The sequence below is a fragment of the Aythya fuligula genome, chromosome 3 (assembly GCF_009819795.1).
Source record: "Aythya fuligula isolate bAytFul2 chromosome 3, bAytFul2.pri, whole genome shotgun sequence".
Lineage (NCBI taxonomy): Eukaryota > Metazoa > Chordata > Aves > Anseriformes > Anatidae > Aythya > Aythya fuligula.
In genome coordinates, this window is record NC_045561.1 from 18,576,632 (window position 1) to 18,598,406 (window position 21,775).

Genomic DNA, 21,775 nt, shown 5'->3' on the forward strand with positions numbered 1-21,775 from the left:
CCCTCTGGCATATCAGGTTAAAATCCAGTGGAGACAGCTTTGTTAACAGGCCACAACATTTTATTCTGCGTGCACTCACACATGGTTCATCATAATATCTGTGTTGGATGGACAGTAAAACCAGCAAGGGGCAAAACAGGCAGCTGAAAAAATTACAGCCACAAATGCAAGGACACCTTTATCAGCCATCACCACAACAATAATTAGAGTTAAACTACAGTGATATAGTAATCCAGTGTCCATCAGCTTAAAATTCTGGCGCAGGCATGAGTAACCCATCCTAGCTGAGATGAAACATTTCCTCCTCAGCCAACAAGCAACAACAGCTCAGCAAGCCAGAGCCCAAAGGCAGAGGTACTGCACCAGCGTAGCCACAGTCTGTGTGCTCAGCCTCATGCACCCAACCCTGACTTCCTGATAGTAACTGGTGTGCCTGGGACACCCAAGTTCAGAAATCCCCAAATCCACCAAAGATGTTTCTTGGCCTGTGACCAGACACATCAGTCTGGTGCCACTGAACCAAGTTACAAGGTTACAGCTTCCTGACAAGTTTCTGCTCCCATTGGGAGCATGACTGCTCATCCTCCCTAACCACAGGATATCCTGAGTTGGAAGGGACCCACTAAGATCACTCAGCCCAACTCCTGACTCCACATAGGACTGCCCAAAAAACAGACCATGTGTCTGACAGCATTGTGAGCTTCCTGAGCTCTGGAAGGCTTGGGGCTGTGACCACGGACCTGGGGAGCCTGTCCCAGTGCCCAACCACCCTCTGGGTGCAGAACCTTTCCCTAACCCCCAACCTGACCCTCCCCTGTCCCAGCTCCATGCCGTTCCCTAGGGTCCTGTCGCTGTCCCCAGAGAGCAGAGCTCAGCGCCTGCCCCTCCGCTCCCCTCCTGAGGGAGCTGCAGGCTGCCATGAGGCTTCCCCTCAGCCTGCTCTGCTCTGGGCTGAACAAACCCAGGGAACTCAGCTGCTCAAAACAGCATGGATTTTTAACTATCTACTTGAACTAAAACAGATCACTCTGCAAGAACTGGGTTAAGAAAGAAGTCGTAGCCAAGCATGCCTGCCAGCCTCAGAGACTACAACCTCTGCAAAGGCACAGCAGTCAGACTGGGGGCAATAAGTGCCTAACCGGACTCAGCTGCAACCAGTTCACCATCTGACCTTAACCTTGAGCCTTTGGGAATAGCATATAAACAGTTCTTGTCATAGTGATTTCATGTGCATAAGTCACATTCCCAGAACCAAAGCAATTAACTTTTCCTTCCTGGAAGGGAGAACCACTACAACATCACCTGTGTTACAGGGATTGCACTGCCTTAACTATACTCCCAAAATGTTACTATTTAACTCTGTATAGAGGCACTAGAAAACACCCATGTGCTTCAAAAACAGCATAGCCCAAATCATTCTTTGAGGGATATTAATCTAATACAGCATTTTACATTTTTCCTCAGTTAAGTCTTCTGTCAGTGATGAGATGCAGTAACTTGCCACTAGACAGCACCACCGCCCTGACCAGACCTGTCTTCTCAAGGTAGCAGCGCTGTACGTGGCTGCAAGTGTTGCAGTGCAGATGAATCCTCTCGATTAGAGGCCTGTGGATGTATCCTTAATACCTGAGAAATTCCCCTTTGAGTTCACAGTTTTTATGTGCACTTAAAAAGTTAATTGTTGGGTTACTCATTTTTAGGTTTCCTCTTCCCCTCTCCTCACCTCCCCCAAAAAGGGCTAAGAATATTTTCAGAGAAAAAATAATTTCATTTAAAATGCTTAGATTTGGCTTTCACACAGACTAATGAAGGTTAAAACTTCAGTCAATTTTGAAATTTGATGGTGAAAGGCAATGCAAAAAACATATTGCTTCTCTGATCCCTGTATTTCAGCCCCAGGCTTCACACTTGCTTGGTCCTGGAGAGGAGTCAACTTATTTGCAGTTCTTTGCAATGACTAAATCCCAATTCTGAAAATACTCACGCTTTCACACGAGCTTAACGTAAAATGCTTTGTCAAGTATGCAGGTGAGTAAGTGTTTGCTGAATCTGGTGTTACAGACCTGTAATCTGAAAGCATGCTATTTATGGCAGTGGTACGTATATATGCATGAGTTGCACATTCTAGTTGGGCAGAACAAAAATAAAACTTGCATCTGCCTTAAAGCTCTATATAGGTAGAACTATTGCTAAAACAAACACGAGACTATATGAAATCCAAAATAATGTAAAATCTAACCTAGACACCCTAGCTCTATAGAAATCAAGAGTCTTACCAGCTTTAGCGAAGCCATGATTTCAACCACAGTGCCCACAAAAATGTAGATAAGCCATGGTAAGGGTTATCTAAGTAACCATCATCAAAAACAGGACATCAATGCAGTTACTGTAGTACCCACTACTATGACGAAGACTTTGAAAAGGAACAGTGATGTGCTGTACCTGCAATCGTAGGCTGCCAATGTTGTTCTAAGAATTTGTTTTAAGACAGCACGCAGCATCCACTTTATGAGAAAGATGCCATTTAAAGGTGTTCAACCCTGTGCTGGGAACAGGTCATGCTTAAAAATCTTAGCAGTGCTGTTCCATAATACTACAGTACAATACTACATTTACTAACACTGCAGCAGAATAAAAGTTTAGGATTTGTTATTACAGATTGTGGCTGCTTAAGACATAAACCGGAGTCACTAGTTCCACTGTCAAGGAAGAGGAGGAGCTGGGCTGTCACTGAATACCCTGGAGGAAGCTCTGCTTGAAGGCCACAATAGCTCTGAGAGCCACTGATTCATGGCTCAGTTGTGCTTCAAAACTGTGGTCAGGCTCTCTGCCCAGTCAACAGAGAGCAGAAATTGGCCCATATTCTATCAAGGATTTGATGCTCCTGCACCTAAAATTATGTTAAACATTATTATTATGTCACTATGCTAGCTGAGACTGCTCTTTGTTTGGATTGTAAAAGTATATCTGTAATTTGAAGGAAATCAAACGTTTTAAAAATGATTTGGCTATAGATTCACTGAGGAAAGCTGTTCATGAACAGCAGATAAAAACATGCATTTCATAAGCCTCCTATTAGGTGGTTTAGATGGGAAAGTATATGGAAACTGAACAAAAGAGAAGTTTGCAAACTGCACCCCCAACTAATAAAAGACAAGAAAATTAAGACTTACAAAGCTTTAATCACAGAGCCAGTCTGGCATACTAGGGGAACACAAGACAGAAGAGAGACTGCCACAGCCAAGTGGGTGGACAGCTGAAGTCTCTCACCTTCATTGCTCATTTCGGGTTAAAATTTTTTAGCAGAGCCTTTGTGTATTCGATATAATAAAGGCTACTACAGTTTGCCAGCTTGTAGTTAATTCCAAGGGGAATAGGAGTGGACAACAAGTCTGAACAAAGCTATAATTGTAAGGATATCATTTCCCACAACTCTATTTAGCCAACACAGAAAACATGAAGAGTATATTTGCATCTATTGCACTGAAAAGCATACTTTTTCTAAAGTAAATAAGCTGCAATTGGACAATTATGAGAAAATATTTGAACTCCAGAAGCAACATCTGCATTTTAGCAATATATACTACATCAGAGGGTAAAAAAACAAATAGTACTAGAAACATGAATAAGGGTACTGGTTTAAAATTTAATTACAAGACCCAGATTCAGACTCAGCTGCAGCTGTGTAAATCTAGAATAACTCCATTTGCCCATACAATTCTGCACAGACCTCCCAAGACCAGTTTCATGTTTGTTCTGCTGTCACTTAAAAAAAAAAGTAGGAGTTCGTATAGAGTCACTGAATTCGTTGTACCCTTCAATCACCACTGATTATTTGATGTATAACCTCTGCTGCTCTTCTAAATATGCAGAAAATAACTGAGTTCATTCTACTGGTTTACATTCTCTTCCACAATGAATGCTTCAAACACTTAAAACTGTGCAGAACCTGGCCCAGTCAATAGTGGAAATGAGATCTGCATGCAGGTATTAAAGGCTAGACTACAACAGCAAGAGTAAGGGTTAGTTTTGCAGAGTAACTGTATTGGTACACTGCATCTTCACAACTTTTCTGCTATGAACTTCCACAAAGAACCACAGTATAAATACTTCATCAATAATTATTCAATTTTATCAGACCTGATTGCCTTAATAATCAAGCAATATCCAACTCTGTTAGGAAACATACAAAAAAAGGCTAAAAAATGTCTATTGACCAAGGGATTTATAATCCATCTATTTCATACACACACACACACATATATATACATTTATAGAGAAGATAACAGTCTAGAGATAGTAAGAATTAATGCTGTACTGATCAGTCTGGATTTTTGTTGGTTTTCCCTGATTTTAGTTTAATTCTCTGTATCACATGAACAGGAAGGATTTGTAAAATACACATCTCTGGAGCAGCAGCTAACACTTTTTAAAAACTTTTTAATTGGTCAGTGTGTATTGCTGGAAACTTCAAGCTAGTACATATAAATTCATTACAATTTCAGCATCAATAAACTATTTACCTTGAGTATACCTGAAAATGCACAGAAGCACTAGAAAACATGAGTTACCCATGAGGTACAATTCCTTTAAAATTGTTTCTAATGATGCAATTACTGGCTTGACTAACATTTTTTTTTTTTTTTTTTTTTTTTTTATAACTCATTAGGTGCCATTTTGGCATCAAGCCTATCTGTTGGATAACTGCATAGCTATGTAGTTTAACTTCTTTTCTGGAGGAAGAGAGAACTACGTTACTGTTTCATATGTCCAAAATAAGAACTCTTTAAGACTCAAAGGAAAGATTTTCCCATATGTGGTTTAGCTCAAGTCCTTCAGCTCTTTCCCAACTTAAAAAAAAAAAAAAAAAAAAAAAAAGCAATTGGAGTACAATATGATCTTTTAAAATTAGGAACACAATAAAAGTCTCATTGAATCACAACAACAGCCCAACTCAGCTCATTTGGGTTCATCTCAGAATGGTACTATGCTTCTGAACAGAGACTCCGCAATGTACAGTTATGCAATAATCTGCCCACAGGGGAAGCAATTTCTCCTGAACAGAGGACTTTTATCATGTACTAAAATTATTTTAAGCATTAGCTTTGATATTGATGCGCCTCTTGTTCGTCTTATACCTTAAAATCTTTCACAATGTTGGCTTCAATACTATTTAGCAACAGGATTCCACAAATACTTATATGCTACATTTTAAAGAGAAATATTTTTAATTTAAACATGGGGTCTTTCAAATTTTAGATAAGCCAAATGACAGTTATTCACTGTGCAAGCAATGGAAGTAATTAATAAAAAAATATTTTTATTTATCACATACTTGAGATGAGCAATACTTTAACTCTTACTGGTTGCTTTTCTGAGAAAAACATGCTTTAAATAGTATTAATGATTATTAGCCTTGTTTTATAAATAGAAACTAAGCCACATAGCTGGTGAAGTAACTCATCTAAACTCATGCAGGAAACTAAGGCAGATTTTGTAGAGTTGGACTTTGTTCCCAAGTCTCAGTCAAGAGCACGGTTTACTGGATATTGCTTATTTCATGCAAATCACTCAAGACACTGCAAAAAAATTTTTTTGACCACACAATTGGACTACATTCTATAGGCCAAGAAAGAAAGAAATGGAGGCAGACAAGACCAGTCTTTTCAGATAAAACGTTCAGTATATTGGCAAAGCTGGTGTTTTGATTTCTGGGCTTGAGCATGCTGAAACACATTTAGATGCAAGGATTCAATCAGCACATCTTAATCTAAAGGCATTTAAAAAAAAATATGTACATACATTGATGATGTCATTGACAGTAACACAGTAAGACAAAGTCTTGTCTTTGCCTTTCTAAAAAACTTAAGATGGTGTTGATAAACAGCTCGCTTCTCTGGAATTTCATCAACTTATCTCCCAGTGAAAGTCTGATTTTTCACAGTACTAGACAATAGCCATTCATCTGGGATTTGTGATGGAATATAAAAAGCTATGGCCGTGCTTCGCTTCTAAAGAATAATATTTTTGGAAGAACATTACTGAAGACAAACCTGCCACACCCTGCAACAGACCTTCAGAAAGATCAGCAGACATGCCAGAAAAAGATGGGAAGAAGACGAAAGGGCCTTTGTCACACATCCAGAAGGATATTCCTTCAGAAGCGCAAACTGTCAATGCCAACAGTAAAAACACAGTCATAACAGTTTTTAGGGTAGGAACTCCTTGATCAAAACAACCCTACAAGGTAGGTCAAGGTTAGCTTCGGGTAAGTGAGCAATGAGATTGTTCAAAAGCAGCATCCAACTGTCTACATCCTGGTTTCCTTCAGCAGCTGGGTGGAAAAGATGATGGAAACTAAAAATAAAATAAATGAAATACATGGAAAGATGTGTCATTCCTTTTTCCCCTTCCAAACGAGTTAGAACAATGCTGGGTTAGCATCATTTTCATGTCTTTGTAGGACTGAAAAAAGGAGGACATCAAAACAATTCATAACATCTGCCTCCACATCTCTCAATCTCTCTCTAAAAGAGAAGAGTTTATAGCTGAATGAGAGACAAGGGATTTTTGATAAAACAGGATAATTTTACAATGATTGGCATTTTATTTTGACACGCAATTTGTAAGCATAAGGACAAATAATAGCTAGCACTGCTAGCTCTGCAAGTGTGCGAAGACACACAAAGTAAAGCTACCAGATCTGACCAGTTAAATTCCTACCACAGGCCAATACCTTCGTGGACGGTTAAAGTCCAGCTATGAAGTCAACTCCTGCCTAAGGATACTAGACCAGGAATACTTTTGCACATGTAAGAACAGTCTGATCATAATTTTTCACTGCTTACTTGTTATTTTCCACTTTTGTTTCATCAGTTTACTCCTGAAAGGTTGTTCATTTGTTTGCACTCTCCATAGGGCAGTCTTAAAATCTCACATGTCCACCCCCAGCCAATACTTTAAATGGCTGGCAGAAGATTTATAAAGTAAATGCAAAATATTTGCGTTTTAGGCACGATTAGCTTTTTTCTGCTGTGAGTCATTCAACAAAGTGAAATTCCTGCAGCAAAATGGAGCATTCAAAAAACACAAGAGTACTTGTGTTCTTTACGGAATATGGGAAATTGACATGGGATTGCTGAGGAAGGTAACTCATGCTTTATAACCTCCCACATATAAACAGGTGCTTTCAGGACAGCTTGCTATCAAAATATCGCAGCTCTCTGGCATGCAGTGTTAAATGGATGATGAGTGTAACTCTTCACAGCTAAACCCAAGATAACAGCATCATATTCAGTGTTCTTGTTGGCAGCAGAAGACTGACTAAATCTGGAGGTTGGTCCGGTGCTGGAGTTTCTCCCTTGGTCAGAGCTGAGGGAGGTGGGCAGGACCGCTAGGCACCATGCCGCCACTCTCAGGCCGTGCCTTTGCTGTGGATGCCTTCTGCCTCCAGCCATCAGCTCCGTGCCCTGCCCCGGTGATAGAGTCCTTTGAGAGAAGGGAGCTCAGATATTAAGGAAATGCTCTGCAAGTGTTTTGTTTTTCCTGTCATTTCGTATGGACCACAAGCACTTACACGCTCCCAGGCCCTGTTGAGGCCTGCAGACATGACACGAGCCTTCCAAAACACGTACTTCTTTCTTGAAAGGCTTAGCCAGCAGATGCAGCTTTTTTATATCCACCAATTCCTCTGTATTTAAAAAGGAATCCCCCAACCGCAACAGGTCCATCCTCTGTCCTAGGATCTATACTTTTTGCTAACAGTGTATTATACTTTTTGGATACTCTGAGTTCAAATAAACCCACAAATATGAAGCCAAACCTTAAATAAAAAGGCCAGTAATAGCATGCTTTAGCAAGAAAGGAAGGCATGCCACAACCTGATCCTGATTTTCTGCCCTTGAACTCTTGAATTAATTATAACAAATTACAGGGAGCCCTACTACAATTTATAAGCACAATAAACTCCCTCACAACCACCTATAATTTTATCAGGGTTAATCCAAATACCTAAAGAATTATACAGTACAAAACTCCAGCATGCCTTTTAGAGTAAAAAATGTGGGAAGCCATATTCTCTTGCCTTACAAGTCCCATCTCTCAGCAAAGGCTAAGCTTGCTCTCTTCAAACTGGACTTCAAGAGAGTCAGGCCCTAAAGCATTCATCCTTAACAACGTCAGAGTGGGCTTGCAAAAATAAAGCAGAATTATCAAAATCGTATGATGCACAGAAATCTATTCTTTAGTGCATTTTCAGCTGAAAAACAACATTCCATACAAGCACAAATATTACACGGAAATACTAGAATAAAACATTTGGAACTGAAGAGTTCATTAGCCACATTTCTTTAAACAATTTGCTGTATAGCCATCTGTTTTGTATTTTAAGCACATGCTTAAAATGTTATTCTTCAACATGGCAGTCGTATTGACTTCAGACTATTCACACAGTTAACCTTAACTGCATGCCCATGTCTCCTGAACTGAGACAAACACTTATTTGGCTACAGAGATCCAAAAGTTATGACAGAGGAAACACTTGTAGGCTTGACTTTGGTATTAATTCCTTAAAAAAGGAACTGGAACCAATTCAGGTAGCTGAATTACCCAAGAAGCCAGACATAGCAATACCACCTACTACTTTTAATACTACTTTTAATACATACATGTATATCTTAAAGGCTGTTCATGAAGACCAGTATACTCATCCTTACAGCCTATCCCCTTCAAAAAAAAAAAAAAAAAAAAAAAAAAAAGAAGCAAAAACCCCACCACAGTTAGCAAACTGGGGGTAAGGAAGGATGCAACTTCCCATAATAATAGTAATACTGCAACAAAACCCAGATCTCTTCTTCATCAGTAGGCTCCATACACAGAGCAATTATCAAAGCCTATGGAGAAAAATCCCTCTTGGCAGACTTTCTTCATGTTCTTCTGTGCAGTCTGCAAGAAAAAAAAATATCAGCCCTTGACATTTTTGGTGTGTGCTTATTTATTTATTTATTTATTTTTGCAACTGCAAACCAACAAGGTCTCACACAACTGCTGCCTACATCTTCACCTACCTACTACCATGGTCCCCCCCCCCATTTCCAAATAGGATCCCAGGACTCTTTCTCCTCACTTTGGGCTCTGTGTGCCAGAGGCAGCTATTGCCCTGGTGGAGATACCCGGTGGAGGACCCAAACCCTGGAGCTGTCAGGGCTTTTGTGTGCCAAGCCACTCACTGACTCAGCAGCAAAACAGCTGGGGCACAAAGCTGCATCCCAAGAAGGCATGGAGCACACCACCCAGGAAGACGCCACAGTGTAGAGCAGTGCTGCTAGCTGTCACCCCTCTGACTGACCTAGCCTTGAGCACCACCCTGCCTTTGCTGCAGGACATAAACCATAGTTCCAGCTATGTATTGGAGCTCCAACCACACACAGGCTCTCTCCCTGCACACATGTAAATATAATGTGCCCAATAATGTGACACTGCATGCAGCCTATGCACCATTTCCCAGTTAAATAGTAACATCCTAAAAATATCAGGTCCCACACAGAGAAAGTCATGCCCTCAAATCCTTAGATGGCATGAAAGTAAAGGCAGCTGTGAAGGTCCATTGCCACAAAACTGCAAAAACTGAAAAGATGAGCCATGGCTACGTATGGTGAAGACTACTAAACCTTATGGGGAAGAGAAGCACAAAAAAACCCTCTTGGTCTGCCTAATTTGGAACCAGGAACAGTTTCAGCAAAAATGAGGTTAGACCCCAAATTGTTAATAAAGCTTAGATGTTACTGCCTTTACTCACACATATTGACTCAGTTCAAAACACACTGTTCCCTACCCTGAAAAGTATATGCAGCTAACCTTCAAGCTGTCTTCACTGTGGGAAAAGGTGGTTTAAGTTACATATGGAAGCAATATGAGTCAACGGTTTGAAAATTCTCCTGGTAGTCAGCCAGGTTAATGGCCAAGCAGGTTAGAATATCATGCTAAAAAAATGTGGTGAGTTAACTAGAACATTCATAAACTCTAACTCATATTCTGCAATACTGGAAATACATAGGTAAGTCTTTTTAAAACTGGGTTAAGTACAGACATAACTAAATCACTCTTTAGACACAAAGATGAGGATTCCTATATGCCCCTTGCTTCCCTCCTCCTTTATATCAGTTGGACTAATTACAACCTTCTGCATTCACCCTATAAATCCAGTCTCATTTTTGAATATATTTTAAAAATGGTCTTCTCCAGTAGAACTCTAAATTCAGAAATGACAGAAGTGTACTAGCCTTTTCTGGGTAAGCATACCTCTGTGCATTAATGCTAAAGTTGAACAGAACATATACCAGTGAACAACCTGTATGCATACATAAGCATCCGGGAAGCACATTACAAGATCAGTCTGCACGTGCAGGCCAGCATGCAATTATACTCCACTGCTACTTTAGTCAGAGAAAAAATGAACACGTTCAAACTTCCAGAATGCATGCTTAAACTGAACTTCAAATAAAGGCTCTGCTAGTTTGCAATGAAACCTTGTTCATGGATTTATGGAACTCATTTAAATACTGATGGTGGTTTTCTGTTGTTGTAAAACCTTTAAGTAATATTCCAATGTCATAAAATCAATATCCAAACAAACGTCTATTGATTTTAGTGGAATTCTGCATTGGAAGGTGCTAAACTCTAGTCCATTCACTGTTGTCTTTTACAGTTATCTTCACTGGGAATATGAAAAAACTGTTTGAAATGAGGCACAATGAAGTTGACACTTATCTGTTGGGCCTTGAGTATAGTAGCTCATACTCCTATGCAATTATTATTGAAGCATCTACAATTAGTGCTTATGATCACCAGAAAACATGAAAAAACAGGTTATTTCCCTTTCTCAAATATCTTGGTGACTGTAGTGCTTTCAGAGGAATGGCTGAAAACAGGCACCCCACGTCTGCAAAACATGCAATAAAACCATGGCTGGGAAGTTAACATCCCGGTGAACACGACCCCACAAAAGTGAAGGCAGCTCAGATAACAAGGGGTAATGTTGCCAGAGAAATATGTGAATCATTGCCCTGTTGGGTGGGTGAAGTAGAATCATTTCATGAAACAAATAATTATTCTTTGTAAGTCTTCAAAAACAGCTGAAGATATCAAATGCAGAAGCAGCTGCCAAAGATAAAACAGCGGACCAGTAAACATCTCACTGCACAGGAATCTGCCATCTTCCGATACTGAGCCTTCTGCCAAATTCTTGTTGAGATTTTCAGCTGCATAAGGGCCCCCATGCAAATACTTCTTTTAAACACATTCAGAGGCTTCAGGATTGTACTGACATCCAATTGCAGCTTTTAGCTTTCTACCCTGCCAGCAAGGGAAAAGACAGTAAAGGTATTCAGCTTCGTGAAAACGGGTGTGTTTCAAATTGGATTTCACGTGTTGCATCTCAGTGGTAGAGAAGGAATAAAGTTTGCTTCAGCTGTATGGCCATCAAAATTAAATAAATTTGACTGAAGTCTTGCAATGCTACTGTAACCAAGATTTCTATTGCCTGCTGAATTCTTGAAACATAATAGTTAGTAACCCCAAACAAAAGCACAGGTCTGTTTGCTCTCAGGTTTCTGACCTGGATGACACTTTCTGATGCTGCAGCCAAATTTCAGACATCTACCTGAGACTCCTAAATAGGAGACCAGTGATCTGCAGTTCCCTTTTCAACACAACCAGTAGAAAAAAGAATGAATCACCTGAAGAAAGTGATCCACAACAGAGGAATCCTGAATCATGCCCATTTCATCTGATTATACAGGAAGTCTAGAGCAACCTTTATTCTTGAGGCTTCACCAAGAGAAGCTACATGACTGCAGCTGCACCAGACTGTGTCGTGAAGACCTGAGGTGTAACGTCCTGTAGCAGTCTGCACTTCACTAAGGACAGTGCTAGCTACTGCAGTACATGGGAAGATAAACAGGGGAATAATAGTCCCAATCTGGGTAACATATTCATCTGTCAAAACCAGTGCCTTAAACTACACCGGGAGACAAGTCAAAAGCAGCATACCTGTCTGTGAGGTACACCATAATATTCACTGTATATACCATGCTACTTAATGAATGGGCAACCCTATTCTGCAATGATATGCATTGCTACTACACCTTAAGGAGGAAAAAGGCAGTTAAGCACTTTGCAACAGTCTAAATGACAAAGGCAGTGAGAAGCATAGTTCATGGATTAGAAGAGAAGGATCCCTTTCATCTTTATTTGAGGAGATGCATAAAAGCTGATGGGCACTTCTGTGACTCAAGCATCTGGAGATGACAAGTGCTTTCCATTTTTCCACTTCTCCTATTCCATCTCCCATAAACCAAAAAGATTAACTAAAATTCGCCCCCCTCCCCCCCCCCTTTTTTTTTTTTTAAAGGAAAGCAAAATCATTCCATTACAGTAGCTATCTCTATAGCAGTTACACTAAAATTTCACTTTAGAGGAAGAGAACAGACATTACATACTCAGTAATTCTCTGTATAACACTCAAGCTTCCCACTGTAAGCTGCAAGTGAAAAATTAAAAACAGATTTGCTGAACTAATGGATTCCCTTTTTTGTTCAAAAACATAACAAATAGCTTAAAAACATGCATAACACCTTCTCCCTGCGAAGTCTAGCTTAAGACATTAGTGCAGTAGAGGTCAGAACCAAGCTCTGAGAAGTTGGGCAGGGCCTTAGTATGGCAATCACAAATGAAGTGGATGATAAACTGTCCTTTATTAAAAACATTAAAAAATAACCATGCATCATTTGGCCTTTACTTTGAAGCAAATGTTCTTTCTACTTTATGGGCAACAATAATTTTTTTCCCCTTTCTTCTCCACAATTAAAGGAGCAAAGGGAAACAGTTCTAGTACCAGCACGCCACTTGTTTGATACTAGAACTCCATAGGCTTGTTTATTTTCATAAAAGTGTATTAAAATATGGACTATTTTTAGGCTAGCAATTACTTCTTGCATTTATTCCATGCTCCTACAAACCACGTCCTCTGCTCTGTGCTAACTGCCAGGTCAGAGGAATGCCTCTGCATAAAACATTTATATTGACATAACGTAACACACCCACAACACTGAATTGCATCCACTATCACACTTTCTTAGTGCTTCCAAGCCCTAAATGTTCTTACCCATGGCCAATCCCAATGGGAGACATGACTAATAACACCAAGCAGCTCAGAATCAAGCCCTTGGATGTGAGTGTGAGAACACTGGAAACACTGACAAGACAATTTAACAGATGCCCTGAAGTGCTGCAAGTTTTCCAGCACATAATATAGTCTTACCATTTGAAAACAGTATTGTCATTGCAAATTTTTTAATGCTGTAACTGTTGCATAGCAGAGCCAAGGAAGCACATTGCTCCTGCTTCTGCTGCTATTTTTTAAGGTACAAGAAAACAATATAACTAGTTTTATTTCTTCTCAGTGCTTTTCCCGATGCCAATAATAAATGAAAGAACAAACAAAAAAAATTAAAAGGCACTTTAAAAAAAAACAACATCTACTTTCTGCATATGCACACTGAGAGTTACTTCACTCCCGAAGTCAGTGACAGTTAATTTAGTTCAAATGACTTTCTCTTCATGCAACTCAAAAAGTCACAAAGTCTAAACCAAAGGAGCAATTCTGCATGATAGGAAAGGAAAAAAAAAAAAATCCCCACCTCTACTTGCTTTTATAGTTGCGTCTATCTGTTCTAACAAGGGGAAGACAATACACTGACAACTTTCCAGTAACAAAAATCCATCCAAAATTACCCTGTTTAGAGTCATTCCAACAACCACCAGAGCAAAAGCTTCTTCACTAAAGTTTGCAAAATCTTCTCGACTGAAGCTCAGTCTTCATTTTAAAGAGAACAAGCTCCCTATCCATCATGGTGATGGCAGAGTGTTTTTTGTCTATTACAAGACATTAAGTTTGAATTTCAAGCCTACAAATCATTATTTCTGTTTAGAAATGAAATGATGACAAAACAAAATTCACTTTTTGCTTGCTCCTTTATATCTCAATATCCTATCTTAACCTGGTAAGCTTCTTGGAAGCCAATAGCTAGCTGTAGGTTTCTTGTAGAGTGCTTCACAAGTAAATCTAGCTAGGCCACGTTGTTAACCAACTTCTCACAACTCCTCCAGCAGTGGAAGTAGAAGCCTTAGAAGTATAGCACCCAAACTCTCTGCCCTCACAACAGCATGTTTTTAAGTCCTCCATAACATGCCCTACTGTGTATGCTCAGGTCTCCCTGTCCCAGGACTGTCTCCCCTCAGCTTCCAAACGTGCACAACCATAGCTGACATCTAGCAGGCCTCCAGCCATCCACACTCTTCATCCTCTAGTAAGAGCTGCTCAGTGTTCAGTGTGCGTTAGGGCCACCCATCCAACACACAGACTCAGCAAGTGCCTCCAACAACATGTGTCTAAGACAGAAGAGGAAGATGCTGAGTGCCTTATCCCAGGTGTGAATGCTTCTAGCAGCCTAACTGGCATGGAGGAATTCAAGCTGGTCTACCTAAGACCAAAAGAGGAAGCTCCAGCGTGCTGTGTAAATGGTGGTATTTTTTTCTCTTTAAGGAGAGTAAAAACTCAAAATGTAACCTTTGTTGCCATTTAAAAGGGCCCAATAAACAGGTTAGAGAACTTCAAAAAGTGTCAGGTCTACTGAAATTGAATACAAACAGTTCCCATTAGAGGAGAGATATGTAAGAACACGTGACTAAGCACCAGAACATAAAATAGGTATTATTTCCTCATGATCAGATGAAAATGTGGTGCTGCCTAATGCCAAGACATTCCTCTTACAACATTTCCAACCATCACCGCCGCGGCCTTCAAAACACAGTAAAGCAAGAATGTAGGCTGAAGTATCCAAGACTGTATTTATAGTTACGCAACGCTTTTTTAGCATTGCTACATATGTACTGCACAACCACACACATGAAAACACATTCACTTTCTGGTCTAAAAGCAAAGTATAATGTAATAGATTAGATCTAAGCATCAACAGCTTCTTAAAATATCTGGCACAAAGAGCTCAGCTTTCAATAATCAACACACAGAGAACAAGCTCCCCATTCACTGAAGAAAGTCAGCAGGGAGAAGGGTTTGCCCTCCTCAGCAAATTATTTTATAAACAGGGAATTAATGTTGAATCTTAGGTCTGCATTGAAGAAGCTCTTATTTTTAAGTTAGAGTTCAAACATTTACTAAAATACACAGAAAAAAAAAAAAAAAGCCCAAACCCCTCAACCAAGAATATTACTGAAAAGCAAAACAATGCATAATAATATGAACACAAGAAGACCTAAGCAAATACTGCACATTATTTGTTGTTGTCCTCTAAAACATTAAAGCTAATTAAGTATCAGCTTGTTTACAAGGTAGGCAACAAGCCTAATGTGTGTTTTTTTATGCTGCAGTAGCCAGTAATATTGAAAAAAGTCTAATAATTAAAACAAAACAATAAAACCATCAAAGGAGCACCAAAATACAAATATCCCAGACTGCCTAAGCCTGGGTGGCCACAACAGGCTCTGAACACTCATCCGGCTTGCAAGCAGTTGCAGAGCTGCTTGAGCTCTCTGGACAGTAGCTGGGGTGGCTGAGGGCTGCTTGCTGATCCCAAATTCCTGCAGCTGGAAGAAAAAGGCAGCCAGCGCTGCCAAATCACTGCAGAACCCATTCACACAATTGTCCAAAAGAAGACATCTGGGATCCCCAGGGACTTAGGACTACCTCCACCTACCAGTGATGCCAAAAGTTAAGCCTTTCTCCCTGCCTTGCAAGATAAACTGGACTTCCAGTCAGAGACAATCGGGACCAAGATCTGTAGGGTCAGACAGGCTGGCAACTTCAAGATAAACCAAAACAGGATTCAATTCCAGCAGACATTTTATCTCCCATAGGTTTACAAAATTTCAGCTCCAGAGTTCCTGCTGCTTCCTCTGGGAGACCCCATCACAATGAATTCTTGTGAATAAGACATTTATGTTGGTGCTTGTCCTAACTCTTTTACTTGGTTTCATGACACAGCACCATGCTCTTGTTCTTCAGTTCAAAGGAAAGCATCAGTTCTGCCACATATAGATCAGTTTTCAGCCTATGCCATGCTCATAGTTGTTCCCCACCACTACCCTGCAAACACTATCTAGCAATTTCACTTTCCAAATCATTTACCTGAGAACAAAAAGTTTGAATCATGGGAAGAAATCATCTTCCATTTTGAAGGCCTGCCAACCCATCCTTTTCTGCTCATTTTATATACGACCTTCACGTATGGAAGCAATTGTCTTAATTCATGGAAGTTATTTAAAATTGCAGTCCATGGACCCACAGCTCTAAAACAGAAACATGATGTATACAGTATAAATGTATATAATTATAGAGTTGGAAGCATTGTTAGAAGAGAAACTATACTGGCTCATGCTACACAAGGATCCAGCCCAACATAAGAAACAAAGAAAATCCACAGAGACCTAACCAGAAACAGTTAAAACCAGAAAGCCTGTGCTGATCATTAGTATCATATTTGTGTTGAAGCTAACAGTTATCTCAGTGAAGACGAGCATCGTCCTTCCAGGTGGGTGGCCACAAAGCTTTTTCCTATGCCAAGCGAGGGCTGTGTCGTGGCCTTTCCTGAGTAATGTGACCAGAGCTGCTCTGCAAGCACAACACAGCTGATAGCACCTGCATGGTAGTTTAGACATTTCCCAGAAAAGAGGGCAATGGGAAACTGCTTGCATTCACTTCCCTGCAAGCTATACAGCCTGCTCCTGGATGATGTCTTTCCAATAGAGCAGGCATACTCTCAAAATGTGCTGGGACAAAACACACCATAAACTCAAAATGACAAATGCTCTTGGGGAGGGACAAGTTTGGACAAGGCAGTAAGGCTTCCACTGTCTGAAAACCAAACTTTAAAACCAGACTTTTCAGCTTGGTTACCCCAGTGATACTGAATGGTTGGATCTCCAGGTGCAAGAGACCACACTGGCCTTTTGTTTTTAAAATACTCCACCTTCCCACTTACCCCCACTTCTCACTCATCTGCCTACCCATCCAAATTAATCACATCTCTTCTCCCATCCTGCATGGGATTTATCTTTTTTTATACATATATAGTGTACACACATATATACATATATGCATTTTAAAGTGTTGCTGAATTTTTAAGAACAATTGGGATTAAAAAAAAATTCCTAAAGGTCTACCAAAGGTGCATTAACAAGCACAACCACATAACCTGCCCCAACCCATCACTGCAGGCAAACACACTCAGGGTTGTCCTGAACAAGCCGTATGGTACATATCGTGTTGTTTTTTCTGACACACCATGATATACGAAGTGCTTATTTTGGACAATGGAGTCACCACCACGGTACTCAAAATCAACTACCGTGAACTTGGAGGTACACACAGAGGCTTCTCAGACAGCCACAAGCTGGAGATGTGACCAAGCATGAAAAGCAAAGCAGTTTAATGTACTTTACTACCCTAACAGTCAAAAAAGAGTTCCACATCACTGAGCCTGCCACAAAATCAGACTGGCACACAAGGATATGTTACCCAACCTTAACAGAGCAATTAAAAGCACCATCAGGGGAAAAAAAAAAAAAAAAAAGTGACTGGTACAAAAACTCATCTGACTGCACTTGTATTAAAACCTAACAACATATGAGGATGTGAAACTTTAGCTTGTTTAAAAGAAGTAAAGCAAAACAGACTAAAAGCAAAGATAAATGTCTCATCCACTTGAGCTTAAGAAGGACTTTTTTTGAGAGGAGGGAAATAACCTTGAGAAGAAGGAAAAGAAGTCCAGAGTTCAATAAAAAATAAAAATGGATTTGCCAGAACATTTTTCCCAGTAAATATGAAAGGGTCACACACCATATTCTTCCTCTCTGCTTTATCCTCAAGTGATTTACAAACTCACAGTCATAATTGTCTGTAGCTATGCATGACAAAACCAGTTGTTTTCAAACTCTTCACCTAGAAGTTGAAGGAAAAGTAAGAAATGGAAAGGTGGGGGATTATGAAGAAATATTTTCTTAAAAGATAAGCAGTAAAAAAAAAAAAAAAAAAAACAGCTAGAATAAATGTTGAAGAGAGGGATAAGTCGACAAAACAGAGGAAGTTGTTCATTTAGCTAATGGAGGGTAAGTTCAAGGCTGATTTTTCACAGGCCCTCCAAAAAACAGGCCTGGCAGCCACAGACTAATTCTCCACCTGCAAACACATGAATGCAGGTGCAGTCATCCCATTCCAAACATTCAGTGCTTTCTTTCACTGAAAAGCTGCGCAGCATGCTCTTTGGGGAAAATGCAGAGCTGACAGCTGAAGCTGAGGCAAGCACCCAATGCAGCACAGTGCAAACGCTGGAGGACATCTCTTCCTACACTGATGTACCAGACTTGCCAAGCACAGTGCCACAGGTGCCCTGCCCACCCACAGCACTAAGACTGGGAGCTGCTCTTGTTTTGCACTATTATGACCCACTCTGAAACAGTGCAAACCCCATCAGCCCCATCAGACACAGAGCACATAATAAGACACGGAAATCTTTAAAAAATAAATAAATAAATAAATAAAGTAAAATAAAAAAATTGAAAACAGACCAAACTACATCTTCGTTCCTGCACAAGAGGCTTAGCGGTATGATGTGTGAAGATTGAAGTAACATTTTAGTCCCCACAGTATCTCTGTTTTCCCTTGAAAATGTAAACAAAAAAACATAGATGGACACAGATTGTCTGACACTGGTACAGAAAGCAGCACTGCACACACATTTTCAGAAAGCCACAAGAGTGTGGGGGTTCTCTGTTTTTGGAACAGGAGCACAGTGAAAGCACTCTTGTTTACTCTAGACACTGTACAAAGACTTACTTTTTTTAAATAGGTGGTTGAAACGATGCCTCCCCTCTGAGGAGTTAGCAGAAAATAAAAGGCAGATTTATATTTCTAATCTATGCAAATATCTACTCTACAGGGCATCACAAAGACTGCTTTATATCAGACAGTATGCAAATCCCAGGTGCCTTAAATATGCCAAAAGCATGCGCAGCATCTCCACCTGCGATGGCTGCTCACTCCAAGAACAGCTGGATGACTAAAAAGAGGTTATCTAAGTAGCCTGTAGAGCCTTCCATGAAAAATTCCTTTTGCTAATGTGCCAGCCCCTGTACTCCCAAACAAATGGCATCTGCTGTAGCTTCCACGAGAGATGATTTTTTTTTTCTTAATTTGGCTTATTTGTTTTGGTTTATTTTATTTTTTTTAATTACTGTGATTATAAAATGGTGCAAGTTCTTTGATGCCTTAGAAAATGATTGTGGGGCTATACTTTGTAATTCCCACTGGAAGATGTCTGTGGGACTGGGCGCAGGTAGGATGCTAGGACTAGAGGAGGAGGAGATGCTGGAGTCACTGGGATCTCAGAAGAGATAGGGGTATGATCAGAAGGTATGTACAAATGGGAGCCTCAACCCAAGATGAAAGAAACAAAAGAAACAGATCTCTACTGTTCTCTACTATAGGGAAACAAGAGGACCAGGGCGTGGAAAAAGGTCTTTTAGGAGAAGGCCTAGCACCAAGAGTATAATGGTATTACTCTGAGAGGAAGGCACGGCAATAATATTTTGTTAATTCTGCCAGGAAGAAGAGGCAGGTGGCTGCTTTTTGTATGTTTCCCAAAGATATCTGCCGGAAGCTTCCCTCATAGGTCAGGAAACGCAGCTGTCCTGAGAAGCCTCACCACTTGCACGCAAAATCACTAGCCAAACAAGAGCTACTGTGTTACTGATGCTTCTTACTCTGTCCCAGTGCTCCACTTAGCTTTGTCTGAGGAGAAAAAAGAAAAAAAAAAAAAAACACAAAAAACAAACAAAACCCTCACCACTGGTGTTTGCATCTTTAAGCAAGTAACAAATTAGTAAGCAAGCCACAGAGTCAGATGTGACCTGCTACAACAAATTGTGTGTTCCCCTGAATACTCCTTTGCCCCATCTTTTCTTGCAGGCCTCTGAGGTTGACTTCAAGAAGTTGTTAGCTGAATAGACCACTCTGTCAGACTTGTTTTCACTTTTCTTTCCCAAGGATCCCACAGGCCCTTCTCTCTCACATTATCACAAATACCTCTTACGTCCTAACTACAGACATCCCACAGAGCCAGGGCTGTGCCTGCAGTTTCACGACAGGCACCTGCAGCTCTGAAGGTCCTCAGTGAGCAGTTACACAGTGACCTAGAGAACCCACTCACCCACTCCATCACTCCACAGTCATCCACACCTTTGAAAGCAGACCATCAGGGCACAAACTACAATCCAAGAATTCCCATCTAAACATTAAAAAACACCTTTACTGTGAGGAAGACTAAGAAGTGGAACAGGTTGCCCAGACAAGTTATGAAGTTTCCTTCTAGAGATACTTAAAACTCAACATGGCACAGTCCTGAGCAGCCTTGCCCAGCTCTGAGCACGGGGGTTGGACTAGATGATCTCCAGAGACTTCTTCCAACCTCAAACACCCTGTGGTTTGTGCTGCTACTCTTCTTTAGCTTCAGTGTGCCAGTTGAGACTCTCACGTTGTACCTCAGATGGACGGTACTGACTAGTTACTAGTAGTCACTGGACTACTAGTAAATTCCTCTCCCAGCATGTAACAGACGGACAGGTTTCCACAGCGTCTACTTGCCACACAGGGCTCAGAGCAGTGTTATTCTCATTTCTACATCCATGTTTGGCTTGTCCAATATAGGAAGTTACCAGCAAAACCATGAAAAGCTCCTGATCACTACCAACACCTGCAGGCAGCTAAAATCCAGGTGTCTACAAGCATTATGAGCATTTTAGAGCTTCCAACAGCAAAGTGTACAGAAGTTACAATTTTATAAACAAACCCTTATGGCATCACCTAAATAGGAGTTGTTTTATTTGTACAAGGATTCCTCCTGTTAGTCCCAATCACCAACCAACAGTAGAACACAAAACGGTCCAAAGATCGTTTTGAAGAGTCGGTCTTTCAAATAAAAGTGATAATGAAAGACTGCTTCAAGGCCCATGACCAACCCCGCAGCAGAGCTCTTCTTGCTCAACAAAATTTAAGTCTTGGATCATTTCCCCTCTTCCCAACAACAGCACATTGGGTTTGGGGGCTACAGACCCTGGAAGTAGGGCAAAATATTCAGCTCAGGACAAATCTTTCATAGCCAGCTATCAAGCCACAGCCTATAACCCTACAGATCAGAGGCAGAGTAAACCATCTCAGTGAACTAATCCCTTGGTTTCTGAATACTTGTGGCCTATGCAAGTGTTTATTGAGGTATTCTCAGAAGATTTTTTGTCATTTCATCATAGGAACATTACCCAATGCTGGAGTCTTCAATTAACTCAAAGCCTGGACTGAGATGGGTTTCACCACATCCAGGAAAGCTTGGAGTTAGAGATGTTTCCATCATGAAGAGCTTACACAGGTAACAGGATCAACGCTAGCAGCACTGTCACTACTTTCACAGGTTCAGCCTTTGGTGATGTTTTTGTTTTGAGGTTGGGTTTATTTGTTTGAGGTGGTTCTGCAGCTTCCCAGAAAGAGATGAGTGCTTGATCAGAAATTTTGCATTTAAGACAGATTTGTCATTTGCATGCACACATAGAAAAGCCAAACACATACGCACAGAGTAGGCAAGTCCTGTCTCACTATCACAGGTAATTACATCACAATCAAGTCTAACCCCAAAAGCAGCTAGTCTCAATT

General features: G+C 40.5%; 1 protein-coding gene across 1 annotated transcript in view; it reads right to left on the minus strand.

Annotated features, from left to right (window-relative positions):
- The window catches only part of PTPN14 (protein tyrosine phosphatase non-receptor type 14), a 110,781-nt gene that overhangs the window by 39,541 nt on the left and 49,465 nt on the right, over window positions 1-21,775 (minus strand). The gene's annotated exons all lie outside the window — the stretch shown is intronic.